Source organism: Protopterus annectens, chromosome 17.part0 (genome assembly GCF_019279795.1).
Source record: "Protopterus annectens isolate FY-2018-M chromosome 17.part0, PAN1.0, whole genome shotgun sequence".
Lineage (NCBI taxonomy): Eukaryota > Metazoa > Chordata > Ceratodontiformes > Protopteridae > Protopterus > Protopterus annectens.
This window is the reverse complement of record NC_056751.1, coordinates 602305306-602327092: the sequence shown is the minus strand read 5'-3', so window position 1 is coordinate 602327092 and position 21787 is coordinate 602305306. Positions and strand designations below refer to the sequence as shown.

Below are 21787 nucleotides of genomic sequence, written 5' to 3'. Positions count from 1 at the left end.
TTTTAAAGGGAGAGTCTAGAAATTCCATCTTGATGCCCTCAGTAAACTACTTTAATACAGCCAATAATCTTACAGTATGTGCCAATCATGGGTACTGACAGTCTAACAGCTTCTCCTGCAGCACTGCAGTCCAACTGGACTGAGAGACTTCCAAGACTGGGAAAAATTGTCTGGGTCTTCTTCTTGATCAAGGGACCTGGCAACAATTCATCCAACAAATTCATCGCATATGTCTCTGTGGACGTACAACATCGGAATTAAAAGCCCACACAGAAAGGGTAGCAGATGAAAATATCTCCTTACAAGGTTTATCCACAACCCTGGATTCTTTATCCTGGGATGAAAAGCAGGGCTCTGAGTGGTGACAGCCCTCTGTGGGTCTACTGCTGACACACAGGCAAATGGTTTAGAAATCTCTGCCAGAAAAAGTCTCTCTCCTAGGGAGGAAAATCTGATCTGCCTTTTTGGCCCAGGGGCCATTGTTTCAGGGTTTTCGATGGATATTATTACATTAGCCTGGAGAATATCCATTAAGGGAGGGATTCAGGTGGATTGTGGGGTAAAGTGGCACAAATTCTGCATCCTTCTTTAAGAGGAAAAGATGGGTTCAGACAGCTACCTTCCCCTGCTGCACAATCCACAGAAACTCCCCAAATATAGGAATGTCTAGGGAAAGGGACATGTGACCTGCTCTCATCATCCAGATCATGAAATGGAGGATTGACTTCTAGTTTAATATGCTTAGAATTGAGCAGTACTTCTTGGGTCTCTTTTCTAAGAGGTTCTGACTCTGACAAGTCTAGGGAAACTCTTAAGATCCTAAAAAATGATACAGAACCAAATGTAGGAAGTAAGGTACAAAGGATGAAGACAGATGTGGTATAATAGGTCCCTTGGAGGTATCCCCTGTAGGCCAAAAAGTCACAGGAATGGGAGAGTTTATGTTGGACTAGTATGGAAGGCATACAAAATATCAGTGCCAGAGAAGCTGATGCAAAAAAAATGTAGTTACATCTTCTGACATAGTGGTTGCAGAGTAAACTAATACTAAATGTATAGACACAGGAAATACTGATGTTGAAAAACCAGAGACCATGTTATGCCAGTGTTGTACAACTGGTGCCAGGAATGCTTGCATTGAATAAACTACAATAAAGAATGCTGGCAATAGGTAAACTCACACCAAGATTGCTAGTGTCAAAAAACTGGAAGACTGGGCATGACTATAAAAGAATCCAAAAATAGATACCAGGACCTTTAATGCTGGAAGAAAAAGTTGCACAGCGCCAAAAATGTAGAACAGTCGAGATGATGCTATAATACCTTGTATTAGGCCATCAGACAGCCAATGCCACTAAGAAAAGTGGTGCTACAGAAAAGTAAGAGAAGATCCTTGATATCATGGGACTGTTGGAATAGGGGTACACAACATTCTGAATGGTGGATGATGAAAATGAGAAATGCTGCTGTTAAATGATAGTAACCAAAGGCTGGCCAAGCATAGAACTGAGGAGCTTGATGATGAGAAGTCACATGTTCCCTCCAATACACAATGCCAGATTTGGGCAAAGCACCTAGGGAGAGGAAAGCGGGAGCATGAACAGCTACAGAAGCAGAGGCAGTGGATTTGATGACCACTGCTGAGAAGAGTGAATGCCATCATCAAAGAGGTCATCAACACTATTTAACACTTTTAGTATCCTGCTTTCATGATGGAGTTAAAGGATGAAGAATTTAAAAAGTACAGTTTTGTACCTACCATAAATGTAGATGTTCGAGTGTATACCCTGCTGCAGTCATCACACTTGGGTTATCTTTTCATCAGGCGTTCCCGCGTTCCCGCAGTCGGCCTGAATTCCAAAGTCTTGGTCCGGCGTTGGTTGCTGTCGCTTCTTCCCTGACGTCAGTGCGCCAGGGGTATACAAGAGGCATCCGACGCCATTTTCTTCAGTTTTTCTCGCCCCAGATGTCAGGTGCCCCCCCAAAAGATGGTCAGTAGATAGTACCAATAATAAAAGCTTAGCACAAACAAAACGTCCCTCCAGCTATAAGCAAATACACCACAAAGGTTGTATCAGATTTTAAGGTATTGAAAGGTTTTAGTTAGGTCAGAGGGGATGGAGGGAGGGTAACCTGGACTGCAGCAGGGTATACACTCGAACATCTACATTTATGGTAGGTACAAACCTGTACTATGTTCATCATGTTGCCCTGCTGCAGTCATCACACTTGGGTAGAATCCTGAAGCTAAGGATGGGAGGTGGAGTCAAACAGGGTTAGAGGAGGCTAGAAGGCCATGCATAACTGCAGTGGCGAAGCCAGCTCTAGTCTTAGAGTAAAGTGGTAAGTGATAGTGTTTGGTGAAGGTGTGCACTGAACTCCAAGTTGCAACTTCCAGAATATCCTTGGTTGGCACCCCCCTGAGGAAGGCTGTAGATGTAGCTGCTACCCTGGTGGAGTGGGGTCTTATTCTAGCAGGAACTGGTTTTCCATGATGGGTGTAGCAAAAACATATGCAATGTCCTATCCATTTGGAAATGATCTGTTTTGAGATAGCCTTTCCTTGTGATGCTGTGGCATAGGATACAAAAAGTTGGTCAGATTTTCTGAAAGCCTTAGTTTTATCCAAGTAGTAACGTAGTTGCCTGTGAATGTCCAAGGAATGCAGGAGTCTTTCTCCTTTGTTCTGTGGATTTGGAAAGAAGGTGGGTAAGTGGATGGTTTGATTTAGAGCCACACTGGATACCACCTTTGGCATAAAGGAGGGGTTAGTTCGTAGAGAAACTCTGTCTTGATGAAAAATGAGGAAAGGCTCTACTGCCATTAGTGCCTGTAGCTCGGAGACTCTTCTGGCTGAAGTAATTGCTAGCAGCAGGGCAGTCTTCCATGATATAAACTTTAAGTCAGCTGAGAAAGCTGGCTCAAAAGGTGGCAGCGTAAGTTTTTCCAGAACAAAATTTAGGTCCCAAGTTGGTGTTGGCGCTCTCCTGGCAGGCCTAATGTTTTTTGCCTCTCTGAGATACTGCCTTAGAAGTGGATGTGAAAATAAGGGAGGATCCGAGTTGTAGTGAGCTGAAATAGCTGAGGCGTGGATTTTAACAGATGAAAAAGAAATTCCTTTGTGTAACATCTCAGTTAAATATTGTAGAATCTGAGGCATGTCCGGCTGAAGGGTATTTTGGCCTTTAGCTTGGTTCCAGGCCCAAAATCTTTTCCATTTGTCTGAGTAGGCTTTCCTGGTGCTGGGCCTCCTGGCCTCCAGAATGATATCCATAACAGTTTGTGAAAGAGGGCTTGGCTGGTTGTTTAGGTGATGTGCCATGCACCCAAATTTAAGGTTTTGAGCTGGCTGTGTAGAATCTGACTGTCTTGCTGTGTGAGTAGATGAGGAATTTGTGGTAAAATCCATGGTGGGTCCTGGGCCATGTTCCTTAGTAGTGGGTACCAGTGCTGGCGTGGCCAGTCCGGGGCAATGAGTATCATTCGAGGTCTCTCCATCCTGACTTTCAGCAGCACCTTTGTGAGAAGGGGCAATGGAGGAAAGGCATATACTGTTACATTTTCCAAATGAATGAGAGTGCGTCCACTTTTCAAGCTTGATGGTGAAATGTCCTTGTGCAAAATTTTGAAAGCTGATGGTTTTGGGGGTTGGAAAACAGGTCTATGTCTGGGCGCCCCCATTTTTGAGTTATCATTGCAAATACTTGTGGATCCAGTTTCCACTCGTGGGGATCCATGATGTTTCTGCTTAGGTCGTCTGCCAATGTGTTCTTTTTTCCTGGCAGGAATTGAGCTTGTAATTGAACTTGGTAAGCCAGAGCTGTGTTCCACAAGGTCGTTGCTTGCCTGCATAGAGGGTAGGAGTGTGTACCCCCTTGTTTATGTACCACATTACTGTGGTGTTGTCTGTCCTTATTATAAGTTGTCCTGGATGTAAGAGGTCCTTGAAGGCTGTCAGAGCATTCTGTACAGCTAGCATTTCTTTTTGATTGATGTGCAGATTCCTTTGATCTGCAGTCCATATGCCTTGAACGCACCGTCCTGCCATGTGTGCCCCCCAGGCATAGTCCGATGCATCTGTTGTCATAGTTTGCCTGGCTGGGGGGGTAAGGTGAAAGGCTGACCCTTGTTGAGGTGACATGCCTGTGACCACCATAGAAACTCCTGTTGAAAACAGGGAATGAGAGGTATCATTGCTTCCAAGCTGTGGTTGTGTTGAGTCCATACGCTTTTCAGGTACCATTGTAATTTCCTCATATGCAGTTTTGCAAATGGTATTAGTAGTATGCAAGATGCCATGAATCCCAAGGCCTGCAGAATTTTTCTTGCAGGGAGTTGGGTCTTTGTTGCCATTATTTTGAAGTATTGAGTTAGTTGTAGTTGTTTGTCTGGCATCAGATAAGCCATCTGGGCCGTTGTATTCAAGCTGGCACCCAGGAATGTCATGTTTTGTGAGGGCACTAGTTTTGATTTCTTTTCGTTTACTGTGTACCCTAGGCAACTTAGAAGGTGTTTTACAAAAATCAGATGTTGTAAGAGAATGCCCTTGCTTTCTGCTTGGATGAGGCAGTCGTCCAGGTATGGGTATAATTGAATTCCTCTTTGTCTGCAGTATGCAATTACTGGTGCCAGGCATTTTGTGAAGACCCTGGGTGCAGTAGATAAGCCAAAGGGCAGTGCAGAGAACTGGTAATGGGTTGAACCTGCAATGAAACGGAGGTGTCTTCTGCAATTTTGTCTGATAGGGACATGCAGGTATGCCTCCTTGAGGTCCAACGTTACTAGCCAAGCTTTCTTGCCCAACATGGGAAGAAGCTGCTGTAGTGTTAGCATCTTGAATTTAGGTACTTGCAAGAAGGTGTTTAGAATTGAAAGGTCCAGAATGGGTCTCCAAGCACTGTCCTTTCTGGGGACTAGAAAGAGCCTTGAGTAAAATCCTTGGCCTTGCTCTTGTGCAGGTACCAGTTGAATGGCTCATGTCCCTGAGAGCTGTAATTTGTTTTTGTGCCTCTGCCCATTGATTTTGTGGCAAGTCTGGCATTTCTTTTATCCTTGGCAAGGTGTGGAAATGGAATCTGTATCCTTGTGAGATAATGTCTAGGACCCATTTGTCCTTTGTGACAATGCGCCAGTTGTCTAAAAAAAAATGCTAATTTTCCTCCCAAGGGAGCTGCCAAGAGATTTTTGCTTGGCAGTTTGAGGTTTAAGTCATTGTGTTTGTCTTTTAGTAGTTTGGGACCTGTCTTCTCCTCCCTTCTGTGTTGCAGTGCCCCATTGGCGAGGTTTGTAAGGGATTTGTGCTTGTCCTCTGCCCCTTGGGCATCTGTATTTACCCCTCAGTGGTCTGTCAGAAGCTGGAAAGGACCAATTTTTTGCTGGCCAATTTCTGCTGAAGCTTAGGGGTTGTACCTGTAAGAAATCTTTGACTGTCTGCATAGATTTTGCCTTATCCTCCATTTTCTTTAAAACCTCTTCTGCTTTAACCCCAAATAAGACATCCTGCTGTAAGGGTGCATCTAGTAACTTTGCTTTAACATGATCAGGCAGAGTTTGTTCCTTTAACCAAGCATGCCTATGTATAACAGACCCAGTAACAGCTGCTCTACAGGAAGCTTCCAAGGAATCAAATCCGCACTGTAAAGTATGTTTGCCCACCTGTTCAGCTGCATGCAACAGATCCTGCATTTCTTTGAATTCAGAGTGAGGGTGCGTGCTCATCTTTTGTTTTATTTGAGACATAAGGAATTGCTGGTATTTCAGCATGTGAAATTGACAATTTAGTGCTCTCATAGCTAGAGTAGCTGAGGTGTAAACCTTCTTCCCCCACCTATCTAGTGCTCTGGAGTCCCTTTCGGAGGGTACAGGATTTTTAGCCATACAAGCCTTAGCCCCTTTGGGACCTTGGGAGATTGTCTCTGGGTCAGCAACAGGGCTTTTGTAAAGGAATTTGTGTGAGTCAGGCACTCTATAATATCTATCTGGTTTGGCTGGAGCAGGAGGCAGAGAATCTGGATTTAAACTAGATTCTATGTAAACATCATCCACAATGTCTAAAACTGGAGGGATAAGCAAGTGGTCTGTGCTGGGGGAGTAAAAGAACCTCTCGGAGCCTTTTCTTTGAGTCGTAGTAGTCCTGACCTTCCCAGTGGAAATGTTTCCTCATGGTATGTAAGGTTTCCCCAAAGGAATAGTCTTCAGGGGGAGAAGCTGAGGGAATGGAATCTTCAGCATCAGAATCTTCATAAGGGGGAAAGGAGTAATCCTGTTCCTCAGAGAAGCCTGAGGAAATAGACACTTGATCAGAGCAGGCATAATCCTCCTCTTGTCTAGGCCTTTTGTCGAGGGGGGGGGGGGGGTTGGGAACCCCTGATTAAAGAAATCAAATCTTCAGCCATTTTAAGCATCTGTTTCTTAGGCATTGGGCCTTGAACTGGAGACTGATGTGCAGTCCTTTTTGGTTTTAGAGGAGTCTTAAGCTTAGCATAAGATTTTATGGTGAGAGTAGTCGGTCTGAAGACACCTTCTGTAACCGAAGGTGTTTCCGCAGCACCAGCTTCTCCTTCTGCAATGTTGTCGGTAGGGCCTAAAGAAAATGGCTGCGTCGGCATAGAAATCTCTGCTTGAGAATCCTAAGCGGTCTGTGGTTCCAATTCTGCGGTTGTCAGGGGCTGCGTAGGCGCCTCACTGAAAACCAGAGAACCGGCGACCAGCCCAGCCGAGGCCTCGGAGTCTGGCTTGGATCTAGGCTGCCCGTCTTTATCTTCTTTATCTTTGCGTTTTTTATGCACGCCGGTAGTCGGTTGCTCCGACAGCATAGTGTAATTAAATTTCCTACCGAAGTAGTGTCATGCGAAATCAAAGCGTCGCTTTATAGTTCGCTTATTGAACCTAGCACAAAACCAACGAGTGACATCGTGGTCTGGGCCTAGGCAAGGTATACAATAAGAATGAAAGTACTTATGAGGTATTTGCTTCCCACAAGAAATGCAATTGTTAACTTTTTCTGACATCGGACTGAGGCAAGAAAAGCTTCCCCAATGGGGTACTTAGCTTTGAAGACTTCGGACTGAAATTCGATTCGAAAATCTCAGGTGTCGGCCAACCGGCACTTGCGAACTGTTTCTGCTTCGGGCACCGCGCGGCAAGAAAGACTGAAGAAAATGGCGTTGGATGCCTCTTATATACCCCGGCGCACTGACGTCAGGGAAGAAGCGACAGCAACCAACGCCGGACCAAGACTTTGGAATTCAGGCCGACTGCGGGACCGCCTGACGACAAGATAACCCAAGTGTGATGACTGCAGCAGGGTAACACGATGAACATCTGCTTCCTTAGAACCACCACTGGATGTTTTGTAAAGTATAAAGTATTTTTTTCCAATTTTGTTCATTCACTAGTTGTTTGATGGTCTATACTATTTAACTTTATTTTTACTTATTTTATTTACACAAACATATGTGCAGTTGACTTTAGTCCTTTTACCATTGCAACTTTGGTCACGAACGTTTGCCTGTGCCGGATCACTCATGGTTCCTTCTACTTGGCCAACCTTTTCTTTCTTAAACTCCTAATTTAGTAAGTTGGATTTGTTTTGGCTGCTGGTGCTGCTGCTGTGGCCCTAGGATTCATTCCAATCTTTCAAAGGCAGAAGCCACACCAGTACTCAAAGGAGAAGACTCCCTTCTTTTCTACAGCAGATTTAGTCTAGCCATCAGAAGCAAAAACATTAAATGGACTGCAAAGCCCTTTGACCAAAAATGTCTGTGCACAACATGTATACAAAGAAGATTATGTTGTAGTAGATTTCAGACTCTTCCTGCTCACGCTGACTTGTTTTGTGTTAGAAATACTTTGCGAGTGCGCTAGCTTAAGTCAGTGAAAATAAGATCTCAAACACCCAGCAACTGATAAGAAAAAAGAAAATATTTACTTGAGATTTGAATGGCTGCACTAATGATAAAAAACACAATAAAAAAGTTAGTACTATGCATTAATCTCAACATTTGACTTCAGAATTACAAAAGAAGGGAGATAATTGTGTGTAGCTGAGTGAAGAGTTCTTTACTATGAAGAATTTAGATGCACGTTGTTGTGAATCAAATATTAAATATGTCTGCAACTGCTACTTCAGTGTGCACAATGTATTTTTCAACTGCTATACCACAACAGATAAAAGACAAGTCACATTATTTCATATATTTCCACATAAAGAAAAAAAGAAATGTAATCAACAAATTAACTGATTGCACAAAATAAAGATGTGCAATATGTAATCAGAAAACAAAAGTACAGTTGTGTACACTTACCGTAAATGTAGATGTTCGAGTGTATTCACTGTTGCAGTCATTACACTTGGGTTATCCTGCTGGCAGGCTACCCTCAGTCGACCTGAATTCCAAAGTCTAGGTCCGGTGTCGGTTGCTGTCACCTCTTCCCTGATGTCAGTGCGCCAGGGGTATAAAAGATGCAGCCGACGTCATTTTCTTCAGTTTTTCTTGCCCTAGATGTCAGATGCCCCCAAAAGGGTAGGCTAAAAATATGCCAAAAAAACATGCATGCACCAAAATATATACCTTCATCTACAAGCAAATACACCACATAGGTTGTATAGATTAGGAAGTGCAGATAAGTTGCAGCAAACAAACGGGGCATGGTGGGTGGGTAACCTGGACTGCAAAAGTGAATACACTCGAACATCTACATTTATGGTAAGTCTACATGACTGTATTATGTTCTTGATGTTTCACTGTTGCAGTCATTACACATGGGTTGAATCCCAAAGCTATGGTTGGGAGGCTGGAGCTAAATAGCATTAGGAGCGGCTATGAGGCCCTGCAGAACTGCAGTGGCAAAGCCCGCCCTGGATTTAGAGTAGGTAGAGTGGTAAATGATAGTGCTTTGTAAAGGTGTGCACTGAACTCCAGGTAGCAGCCTCTAAAATGCCTTTGGTTGGTACTCCCCTGAGGAAGGCTGCTGAAGTGGCTGCTGCTCTGGTTGAATGTGGCCTAATGCCCTTAGGCAATGGCTTGCCATGTCGTGAATAGCAGAAACAAATGCAGTGGCCTATCCACTTTGAAATAGTCTGCTTTGAGATAGCCTTTCCTTGTGATCCTGCAGCCTATGCCACTAGCAGTTACACTGTCTTTCTGAAAGCTTTGGTTGTGTTCAAGTAAAAGCGTAGCTGTGTATGTCCAAAGAATGCAGAATTCTCTCCCCCTTATTCTGTGGGTTTGGATAAAAAGTAGGCAGATGAATAGTTTGGTTAAGGGCCACAATGGACATTACCTTAGGCATAAATGTCGGGTTTGTCCCCAGAGAAACCCTGTCTGGATAAAAGGTTCCACAGCCATGAGTGCCTGTAGCTCTGAGACTCGTCTTGCAGAGGTTATTGCTAGGAGCAGAGCTGTTTTCCAACATAAAAACTTTATATCAGCTGTAGTGGCTGGCTCAAAAGGAGGCAGGGCGAGTTTTTCCAAAACATAATTGAAGTCCCATGCAGGTATTGGTGATCTCCTTGGAGGCCTTAAGTTTTTGGCTCCTCTGAGGTACTGCCTTAATAAGGGATGATAAAAGATTGGTGGGCTCTGTATTGTAATGAGCCGAAATGGCAGAGGCATGAATTTTAATTGATGAAAAGGATAGGCCTTTGTCCAGTATCTCAGTTAAGTATTGCAAAATCTGAGGAATATTTGGTACAGCTGTGTCAATTCCTTGTGCCTGGTTCCAAGCACAGAATCTCTTCCGTTTTCCAGCATAAGATTTTCTGGTACTAGGCCTTCTGGCCTCCAAAGATGTTCTGGTACTAGGCCTTCTGGCCTCCAAAATTACATCCATTACAGCTTTAGTGAGAGGCACATTTTGTATCACTACATTATCCCCCATGCTGCCAGATTTAAGGTCTTTAGTTGGCTGTGCTGGATCTGACTGTTTTGTTGGGATAGTAGATGAGGTATTTGAGGCGAGGTCTAAGCCAGGCATTGAGACAAGTTCCTTAGGACTGGATACCAGTGCTGGCAGGGCCAGTCTGGAGCAATCACTATCATCTTTGGCTTCTCTTGTCTGACCTTTAGGAGTACCTTGGGGAGGAGAGGCAGTGGAGGAAAGGCATATACTGCTAAGCTTTTCCAGCTGAAAGAAAGGGCGTCCACTTTCCATGCTTGTCTGTGATAAGTCCTTGTGCAGAATCTTTTTAGTTGGCAGTTGTGAGGAGAGGCAAATAGATCCATATCCGGGCATCCCCATTTCCTTGTTATCATGCTGAAGACTTGTGGATCCAATTTCCACTCGTGGGGATCCATAAGGTTTCTGCTTAGTTCGTCTGCCAGAGTATTTGTCTTTCCTGGCAGGAATTGTGCCTGCAGATGTACTTGGTAAGTCAATGCTGTGTCCCACAAAGCCATGGCTAGTCTGCAAAGGGGGTAAGAATGAGCGTCTCCCTGCTTGTTTATATACCACATGACCGTGGTGTTGTCTGTCTTTACCAGTAGTTGTCCCGGATGAAGTAGGTCCTTGAAGACTGTCAGGGCATTCTGAACAGCTAGCATTTCTTTTTGATCGATATGTAGATGCATCTGGTTTGCGGACCATGTGCCTTGAATACATCTTCCTGTCATGTGGGCCCCCCAGGCATAATCTGATGCATCCGATGTTAATGTCTGCCTGGCTGGGGGTAAAGTGAATGGCTGTCCCTTGTTCTGGTGACAAACCTTCGCCCACCAACGAAATTAGAAGTTATGTACTCACCATAACGTTCCATCTGAGTAGGTGTATTCATTTGTCTGCAACCTGTGGGTTATGGATCCGATATCGGATCCGAACCGGCATGGTTTACCAGCTATGGATCAGAGCTCACAGCTCCTCCCCTCACCCATAATGCCCTGCTCTCCCTACATGACCTCAGATCGAGTTTGCCAACAGCATGAACACCCTGAAAAGGGTAACACATCATATGCAGGAAACTGAAAAGGCCAGGGGGATAGGAGGGCGGGATGGTTGCAGACAAATGAATACACCTACTCAGATGGAAAGTTATGGTGAGTACATAACTTCTAAATCTGAAGTAGGAGATTCATTTGTCTGCAACCTGTGGGACAGAGTCCCCAGCTACCTGAACCCTGGGCGGCCATCATGGAAGGATATTCCGGAGCACCACGGAGCCAAAGGATGCTCTACCCCTAGATGTAAGATCCAACTTGTAGTGGGAAATAAAGGTATGAGATGAAGCCCAAGTGGCTGCTGCACAAATATCATCTAGAGGAATCCTAGCCTTAAAGGCGGCCGAGGTAGAGACTGACCGGGTTGAATGGGCATGTACACCCTCCGGTGCGGGCCTTCCAGAAGCTTGATAAGCCAGTAAGATACATTGTGAAATCCAGCGAGATAAAGAGACTTTAGAAATTGGCTTGCCCAAATTAAATTTAGCAAAGGAAATGAACAACTGGTCGGATTGCCTATGACCAGCCGTCCTGTTTAGATAAAATCTAAGTTGCCTGTGAACATCTAAGGAATGAAGCTTGTATTCACCCTTGTTTTGATATTTAGGAAAGAAAACAGGGAGGTTAATGGACTGATTAATGTTTGCTTCTGAAGCTACCTTAGGAAGAAAGGACGGTTGGTCCTGAGGTAAACACGGTCCGGATGAAAGACCAAGTAAGGAGGTTTAGCTGATAATGCTTGAAGCTCTGAGACTCTCTTGGCCGAAGTAATGGCTACTAAAAATGCGGTCTTGAAAGATAAGAATTTCAGATCTACCGTAGCCGCCGGTTCGAAGGGGGGGGGGCGGTCAAGGCCTGGAGAACTAAAGAAAGGTCCCAAGGAGGAACCGCTTGCTTTACAGGGGGCCTGAGAAGGAAAGTACCTTTTAGAAAAATCTTACACAATTTGGCAGACATCAGAGGACTGGAGTCATGACCAATATGATAATGAGAAATTGCCGCAAGTTGTACTTTGACCGTGGAACTGCTGGCACCATCATTAAAAAGAGAGGTTAAGAAGTCAAGCACCAAAGGGAGAGGAACTGTGAAGGGGTTTAGGCCTTGCCGCTCCGCCCACAAGGAGAACCGTTTCCACTTACTGCGGTAGACTTTCCTAGTGGATGGCTTATGAGCCGCCACCAAGATGGCCTTAACAGGGGACGAAATACCGGGAGTCCTGATCAGGAGTGGAACTGGAGCAGCCAAGCGGTCAGCTTCAGGTTGTCCAGATTCGGGGGAGATAATCGGGAAGGATGAGAAATCAGATCCGGAATGGGATCTAGAATCCAAGGAGGATTCACTGAGTGAGACCTTAGGAAAGGGAACCAGATCTGTCAAGGCCAAAATGGGGCATTGAGAATCATTCTGCACCCCAACCGAGAGGCTTTCTGAAGAACCTGGAGCATCAGAGGCAAGGGGGGATAAGCATACAGAAGACCGGGTGGCCAAGCATGCACCAGAGCGTCTCTTGGGGCACCTCCGGGAGGAGGTATTAGAGCGAAAAAAATGTCGCACTTGGTGTTTGAGGGAGACGCAAAAAGATCGCAACAGGGAGTTCCCCACCGTGCGAAGATGCGTTCCGCTACCCGAGTATTGAGAGACCACTCGTAAGGGGTGAGAATGGTGCGACTGAGTTTGTCCGCCAGGATGTTGGACCGACCCGGAATATGCGTTGCTATGAGAAAGCGGTTGGTGGAGATTGCCCATTCCCACACTCTCATGGCTTCTCGACAAAGAGGGTAAGACCTGGTTCCTCCTTGTTTGTTGATATACCAGACAACAGACATGTTGTCCGATTGAATCGCAATTGTTCCCAAGGGAAGAAAGGCCTGAAGTGCTAGCAACGCTAGGAGCACTGCTCTCATCTCTAGAACATTGATATGCAGTGAGGTCTCTGAATCGTCCCACGTGCCTTGGACCGTCCGGCCTGCAAAATGCCCCCCCCACCCGAGGCGGGAGGCGTCCGTGGTCACCGTGGCGAGAGGGGGAGAGGCACAAAAGGGGCGGCCTCCGTGGAGATCTGGAGAGTGTAGCCACCACAGGAGGGACCGCTTGCATGCCTTGCTGATCGCAATGGGATGATGCATAGGAAGAGCAAGATAAGACCACTGAACTAGGAGTGTCCATTGAAGGATGCGCATATTGAACCTGGCGAGAGGAAGAAGCGCTATCGCTGCCGCCATGGACCCTAGGGCCCTCAGGACCAACTCCGTCGGAACTGAGCTTGAGTGGAGAATGGCCCGCACCTGGAGCTGCAGATTTTGAACTCTGTCCGCAGCGAGGAAGGCTCTCAATCTCCTCGTGTCTAACCTGGCACCTATAAAATCTATGAACTGCGTGGGTGCTAGGTTGGATTTTTGTGTGTTTATCGTGATGCCCAGACGAGGAGCAAGATGGAGAAAGGAGTCTCGCGCCAGGAGAAGTAGATGCCTTGTTGGGGCGGTGAGAAGCCAGTCGTCCAGGTAGGGAAAGACCTGCACCCCCTGAAGCCTCAGGTGGGCCGCTACCACTGCTAATACTTTGGTGAACACCCTGGGGCCTGTGGTGAGACCAAAGGAAGGACCCAATTGGTAGTGACTGGCTCCCAGCCGGAAGAGGAGAAACCTCCTGGAGCGCCTGTCCATTAGTATATGGTAGTACGCATCCTTGAGGTCTATGGAGCACATCCAGTGGTTTTCTCCCAGCAGGGGGAGAATAGACTGCAACGTAACCATTCGGAACTTCTCCTTGGGAACTGCCAGGTTCAAGAGAGAAAGGTCTAAAATTGGTCTTAGATCCCCCGTCTTTTTTGGCACTAAAAAGAACCTGGAGTAGAACCCTGATCCGATCTGGTCTGGGGGGACGGGCTGGATGGCTCTTTTCTTTAGCAGATGGCCAATTTCTGCCAAAGCAGCCTCCCACTGACCGGGTGGAACGTCGGGGAGGGACTTCAATTTTGGCATGTGACGGAAAGGGATACGATATCCTCTGGATATGATCTGGAGGACCCAGCGGTCTGATGTTATGGACTCCCATGCCGCTAGGTGCTCCGAAAAACGTCCCCTGACTGCCTCCAGAGTGGAGCAGCCGGGCAACCCTTCAGGGCTGCTGCGTGGGCCGTTCAGAGAAGGGTTCTCTGGACCCGAAGTTCCTGGGAGCCCCTCTGCCCCTAGGGCGGCGTCCTCCCTGTCCTCCTCTGCCACGGAAAGACTGGTTGTCCGGAGCAGGCTGGGATTGCTGCGACTTCCGGAACCACATCTTCTTCTGACCCTTTTGGTTCCTAGAATAGGGCCTCTGGGGTGCAGAGAAGCTGATTCCGACGGCAGACAGCGTCTTCCCGTCCTTCTCGCTCTGGGTCAAAGTGTCACGAACAGTTTTGCCAAAAAGGGCAGAACCATCGAAAGGGGCGTTCGCAAACGACGCCTTGAAGGGCTCTGAGAAATCGCAATGATGGAGCCAGGCCTGACGTCTGGTAACTAGGCCTGCCCCTGCGGCTCTAGCGGCACCTTCCATAGCATGGGACAGTAGCCGCATAGAGGTATTAGTGACGGACCTGAGAGTGGACATACGGGTGGAGTGCAGCACTTTGTCCTCCTCCGACATGGACTCTGGGGGGGATGCAGCGTATTCTTTTATAAGATCGCGCTGCATTCTAATCACATGTGCCAGGTAGTTCAGCGCCCTCACTGAGAAGGTCGCTGAACTAAACATCCGCTTCCCCAAGCGGTCCATCATCCGAGACTCCTTGCTCGGGGATGGACTGAGGGACTCTCCTGAGCAAGTTCCTCTTGGTGGCAGCCGCCGTCAACATGGCATCTACCGGAGGCCCCTTACTCCAATGGGCACGGTCAGCCGGGGACTGAGAATACGGTCGGGCCTTTTGGGATTGGCTCCACGGTGTCCGGTTCCTTCCACGCCCTGGTGGTAATGAGGTCCACCAGGGGTCGGCAGGAGGGGACACCCAAGAGGTAGACAGGCCCGCTTCAAATGCCTCCAAGAACACGGACTCGTCCAAGAAGACTTGGGGCAGACCACCCCTTATGCGGAGCATTTCCATGATGTCTCCAAATGAGACATCCTCAGGGGTGATCTTGGGGAGCCTTCCTTCCTCCAAGTCCGTGTCTTCTGTGAGAGACTCAGGAGTCAATGTGCCTCCTTTGCACGTATGTCTGCGGGAACATCCTCCGGGGCTGTCAGAGGACTCCTGCAAACAGTGACCTGTTCCACGGGAACAGCTTGGGGCAAAAGAGCGGGCTGTCCCAAGGGCCGGATGGTGGAAGCCTGACCCAGTGCAGATGGAGCGCGGGACGGAGTCGAAGCAAGTGCCGGGGGTCCGGAGACCCTCAACAGGGCCCTCTCCACTACATCAAAAGCCGAAGGGGAGCCGACCTCGACCAATGGATCCGACAATCGGCTCCCCCTCGGATCCAAGGAGTGGATCGGAGCCGGCGCCGAAGCACTCGGATCCGGCGACAGTGCGCCGACACCGACTGCGCCGAAGGAGCAGTGATCCCCGATCCGGCTCGGATCCAGGCTCGAGGTCGGATCCGGCACTCGAGGGCAGGGTCGGATCCGGTACCAAGTACTATCGGTGCCGACCCACCCCGCCCGGCTGCTCGGCTCAACTGCTCGAACCCGGTATCGGGTCGGAGAAGGAGCAATTGGTTTAAAGAAAGGGGTCGAGCTCCCCCCCAGAGGGGGGGGAGGCAAGAGCACTCCCATCTGCATCTGGGCCTGGATGAACCTTCTCATCATCCGGTCCAGATCAGGATCTGACAAGCTATAGGTCGATCTCGACGAGGCTACCGAGGTAGGCCTTAAGTGCCTCCTGGATAGCCTCGACGGAGATCGGGTCTCCTCCTCCTCAGGTCCCGGTGAAAAACACACAGGTGACCGGAGCCGAGGAGGGGGAGAACCAGCAGACAAGGAGGCCGGAGGAGAAGCCCGCTTGGCAGGCGGGGCCGAAACAGAGGTCTCGGCCCGCCGCTTATGGTGCTTCTCCCTCCGGTCCTTCTTTCTAGCTTCCCTCTCCTCCGAACCACTACAGGGAGGTTGAGTCCCAGGAGGAGGAGGGGGAGCCGGAGAGGAGGCAACCGTAGAAACGGTTCCCGCCGAAGGAGCGGAGGCCGGAGACGAGTCCGGGGGCAAAAGTCCCGCCAAGACAAGCTTGGACCTCCGCTCCTTCAATGCCCTGGGGTTGAACCCTGCACAAATGGAACATCCAGAAGTGAGGTGTTCAACCCCAAGGCATCTTGACAGTGTGGCCATCAGCAGGGGAAAGCTTATGGCCACACTCGGAGCACTTAGAGAACACAGCTTTGGGTTGTTCAGACATCCCAAAGAACTAAAAGTCACTTAAACTAAAAGTCGACTGCAGGGCTGCCTGACGACAGGACAACCCACTTGTTATGACTGCAGATGCATCCATGAAGGACATCAGGCCCAAACACACACTACGCTACCAGCGAGGGGAGGGAAATTAAGTAAAAATAATATTAAAACACTAAATAAGTACAACTATGTAAAAGGGAATCCTAGACTTTCACTCAACTTTCACAACAAAAATTAAATTTTAGTTGACTAAACACTTGAAAATTTCACTTAGCTGAAGAGCTCAGGAACACAAATCTGGTCACCAGCGCGGCAAACTAGATCTGAGGTCATGTAGGGAGAGCAGGGCATTATGGGTGAGGGGAGGAGCTGAGAGCTCGGATCCATAGCTGGTAAACCTGCCGGTTCGGATCCGATATCGGATCCATAACCCACAGGTTGCAGACAAATGAATCTCCTACTTCAGATCTCCTGTTGCAGGCAGGGAATGAGAGTAATTATTGTTTCCAGGCTGTGGCAATGTTGAGTCCAAACACTTTTTAGGTACCACTGAAGTTTCCTCATATGCAGTCTCGCATATGGAATTAGTAGAATGCAGAATGCCAGGAAGCCCAAAGCCTGCAGAATTTTTCTTGCAGATAACTGGGCCTTTGTTGCCAACAGGTTAAAATAGGTAGTCAGTTGCCTTTGTTTGTCTGGCGTGAGATAAGCCATCTGGGCAGTTACATTAACGCTTGCGCCCAGGAATATTATCTCTTGAGAGAGTACTAGTTTTGATTTCTTTTCGTTGACTGTGTACCCTAGGCCTGTTAGAAATCTCTTTACAAAAGCCAGATGCTGTAGAAGAATGTCCATGTTCTCTGCTTGAATAAGGAAGTCGTCCAAGTAAGGATATATTTGTATTCCTCTGTCTGCAGAATGCAATTACTGGTGCCAGGCACTTTGTGAAGACCCTGGGCGCAGTAGATAAGCCAAAGGGCAGTGTAGAGAATTGGTAGTGCATTGAGCCAGCTTTGAATATGAGGTATCTTCTGCATATTTGTCCGATTGGGACATGCAGGTATGCCTCTTTTAGGTCTAAAGTCACAAGCCAAGCCTTCTTGCCCAGCATGGGCAGAAGTTGCTGCAGAGTCAACATTTTGAATTTTGGTATATCCAGAAATGTGTTTAGAATAGATAGGTCCAGTATTGGTCTCCAGGTCTTGTCCTTTCTTGATAGCAAGAACAGTCTTGAATAAAATCCTTGTCCCTGGCTCTTGCTCTGGTACTTGTTGAATGGCCCTCATGTCCATGAGGGATGAGACTTGCTTTTGTGCCTCTGTGCATTGATGTTTTGGCAGGTCTGGCCAACCGTTTGTCCTTGGCAGGGTATGGATGTGAAACTTGTAGCCTTGTGACACTATGTCTAGGACCCATTTGTCCAGGGTTATGATGTGCCAGTTTTGAGAAAAAAAGTGCTAGTTTTCCCCCTAAAGGCACTGCCAGAAGATAAGTGTTTGATGCAGGCAGGGGGAAGTCATTGGGACTGTTTCCTGTATGGCTGTGATTTGTCTTCTCCACTTATGGAGGTAGAAGCACCCCATTGTTTAGACCTGTATGAACCTTGGGGATGGGATCTGCCTCTTGGGTGTCTGTATCTGCCTTTTTGTGGTCTGTCTGATACTGGAAAGGACCAACTCTTTGTAGGCCAGTGTCGGCTAAATCTTCGGAGGCTGAACCTGTAAGAAATCTTTACACGTTTGCATAGATTTAGTTTTGTCCTCCATTTTCTTTAACACCTCTTCTGCTTTAACACCAAACAAAGTATCATGCTGTAATGGGGCATCTAATAATTTTGCTTTGACATGATCAGGCATACTTTGTTCCTTTAACCAAGCATGCCTCCTGATGACAGAACCCGTAACAGCGGCCCTGCAGGAGGCCTCCAAAGAATCAAAACCAAATTGCAAAGTATGCTTTCCAACTTGTTCAGCTGCATGCAATAAATCTGGCATTTCTTTGTTTTCTGCATATTCAGAATTTGTCAACATTTTCTGTTTAAGCAGTGACGTAATATATTGCTGATATTTGAGCATATGAAACTGACAATTTAAAGCCCTTATAGCCAAGGTAGCGGAAGTATACATCTTTTTTCCCCATCTGTCCAATGCCCTAAAATCCCGGTCAGAGGGGGTAGGGGTTTTTTTGCAGTGGAAGCCTTGACCCCTTTGGGACCCTGAAAAAAGTTTCTGGTTCAGCAGCAGGGTTTTTTTAAAAGGAATTTATGAGAGTCAGGAACCCTGTAGTACCTGTCCGGCTTAACAGGAGCTGGAGGTAAGGAGTCAGGGGTCAGACTGGACTCTGAAAATACATCATCAACAATGTCTAACACAGAGGGAATAGCTAGGGGCCTGTGTTGTGGTAGTAAAAGGAAGTCTCTGAGCCTTTTCTTAGATTCTGAAAAATCTTGGCTCTCCCAGTGGAAATGCTCCCTCGTGTTATGCAAGGTTTCCCCAAAAGAGTAATCCTCAGGAGGAGAGGCTGAAGGGATAGATTCTTCAGCATCTGAATCCTCATAGGGAGGAAGAGAGTATTCCTGATCAGAAGAGGAATCAGATGAAATGGAAATCTGATCTGAAGATTCATATTCTGTCTCTTGCCTAGGCCTTTTATCAGGAGGGGGATGGGAACCCCTGATCAAAGTAATTAAATCTTCGGCCATTTTGAGCATCCGTTTTTTGGGCATGGAGGCCTGTCCATGAGACTGTTGTACTTGTTTCTTTGTCTTTAATGGTGCTTTACTCTTTGCCTTTGAAGCTGAAGTCGTTTTAATGTATAATTGAGTTGCTCTGAAAACACCCTCAGAAGCTGATGCTTGCTCAGCGGCTCTGGACCCATCTGAGAGAATAGTCTCCGAAGGACCAATACCTTGAGCTTCCAGTGGCCTAGGCGACTCCACGTGGGAGTCGGTAGCAGCCTGCGGGTCTAAAGTAGCTGGCGTCAGGGGCTGCAAAGGAGCGTCACTGAAAACGGGCGAACCAGCGACTGGCTTAGAAGCCTCGTCATCAGTTTTGGGCCTTGGATGGCTGTCCTTTTCTTTTTCTTTGCATTTCTTGTGAATTCCGGTAGTCGGATGGCTATCCGACGACATTGTATAATTAAATCTTCTGCCAAAATAGTGTAATGCAAAATCGTACCAATGCTTAATAGTGCATTGGTTAAATCTAGCACAAAACCGACAACTAGCAATGTCTTGGTCACGGCCTAGGCAGGGAATACGGTAAGAATGAAAGTCCTTATGAGGTATTTGCTTCCCACAAGAAATACAATTATTAATTTTTTCTGACATCGGTCTGGAGCAAGAAAAAAGTTTCCCCAATGGGGTACTTAGCTTTTAATGAAGACTTCGGATCTGAAATTCGAACACAAAAATCTCAGGAGTCGGCCGACCGGCACTTGCGAACTGCTTATGCTTCGGGCACTGCGCGGCAAGAAAGACAGAAGAAAATGGAGTCGGCTGCATCTTTTATACCCCTGGCGCACTGTCGTCAGGGAAGAGGCGACAGCAACTGACGCCGGACCTAGACTTTGGAATTCAGGCCGATTGAGAGTAGCCTGCCAGCAGGATAACCCAAGTGTAATGACTGCAACAGTGAAACACGAAGAACATCAGTAATTTTGCCATTTGTTAACTAGGTAAATGAACAGCTGCACCTCAACCCCTTTTTCATCTATGATCTAGGTCACAAGGGCAACAGCAAATGAAGACATTTTACATTTATTTACTTGGGTAGCTAGATAGCCACGCAGATTTTGTGAGAAAGCTAGAAAAGTTGTGGACATGCCCATACAAACACAGGGATGAAATATAAACTATATACAGACAACGGGCTGACATCAGAACTGAATTACAAACCCTGAAACCATGGGGAAGATCCATGAACCAATAAAACACCATACTGCCATTTTGCTATGTTACTAGGGGTATAGTTTGCGAAGAGGGTGTGCAAACTGCAGGATCTTCACATCTTAAGCTAGTACTGTGCTACTCTTAGTAGCCAAAGCAAACAGGCTTGTCTGAGTTAGCAATATCAGTAGGGTTATAGCTGCATCACTATCCCGTGCAGCTAACAGCCTACTTTTGGGTACTGCAAGTTTCTTTGCTGCTGGGAGCAGCTGCAAGTGTTTATAGTTCATAGGTAGGTACTAGGCTTTTGGCCCTAGGGCCTATATAAGCCTAGCCAAAAAGGTACCCTGGCTTTCGCCACCCAAGAAAATTATTCTCCCGTGCCCCTGTCGAGCAGAACCACAGAAGTGATCCCCGGGGTGAATTTCCCATTTCCCATCAAATCATCACGATTTTCCTTGAAGAGTGCTAATGAGGAGCTTTGTTTGATACAGATAGGTAGTTTGTTCCAGAGTATGGGAAATCTCTGGGACAGGAATCTATCCCTCCAGCATGTTCTGTTTATTGTGGTGACAAGGTTTAGGTCCCTAGAGCGTGTAGCTCGGAGGGATTGGGATTTCTTTAAACGGAGCATGTCCAACAGCTCTGGGTTTGACATAGCTTTGTATGTTAGGCAGAGATCACCTCTGAGTAGGCGATATGTGACAGAGGAAAGCTGGAGTTTTTTGAGACGGTCTGCATAGGACATCTGTTTGAGGCCGGTAAGCCTCTTTGTGAGGTACTTCTGCAGCCTTTCCAGTTGCTGTAGATGTCTTGTGAGGTACATATCAAAAGGGGCGTTTGTACTCTATTATAATGGGTCTAATGAGTGACGAGTAGAGGGGAACAATGACCTCTTTTTTCCTGCATGACAAACCATTTGTGATGAGGTGTGCCATGTAGAAGGATTTCCTGACTACTGTGGTGATGTGATTAAAAAAAGGAGAGACTACCGTCCACCTGTGTCCCAAGGTCTCTTATCACACTTTCAGTGTTAAGTAGACTACCGCCTATGTGGTAGTTCATGGGTACAGAGTCTTTATCAAAGGGGATGACAATGCACTTTTTGGCATTGAGCTTGAGGCCATGGCACTGACACCAGGCATCTGTCTCAGTGAGGCCCATTTGTAGGATGTCCACATCGTACGGAGTTTTGATTATGGCTCCTAGTTTGCAGTCATCTACGGACTTCATTAGCCAAAGACCTTCTGTGTTAGCATGTACTTCAGAGAAGTAGATACCAAACAGGAGAGGACCCAGGACTGAACCCTGCGGTACTCCACTTGTCACTAGTCTGAAGTCTGATTTGGAGTCTGCAACTTTCAGTGTGGGTTCTGTCAGTGAGCCAGTTGGCAACCCATTTTGTGACATAGGGATTTATACCTAGTTTAGTGAGTTTATCTATAATTCCAGAGTGGGGGGTGGTGTCAAAAGCCTTGGCGAGATCTAGACAAGCTGTGTGAACCACCTTAACCTCATCTACTGCTTTGGTGACTGCTTCAAAGAAGTCTATCAGGTTTAGAAGACATGATCTGCCTTTTATAAACCCAAACTGGGTGGGGTCCAGAGTTTGGAGATT

General features: G+C 47.0%; 1 protein-coding gene across 1 annotated transcript in view; it reads right to left on the bottom strand.

The window, feature by feature from the left end:
- PPP6R1 (protein phosphatase 6 regulatory subunit 1) overlaps positions 1 to 21787 on the bottom strand; it is a 3522349-nt gene that overhangs the window by 1162264 nt on the left and 2338298 nt on the right. The gene's annotated exons all lie outside the window — the stretch shown is intronic.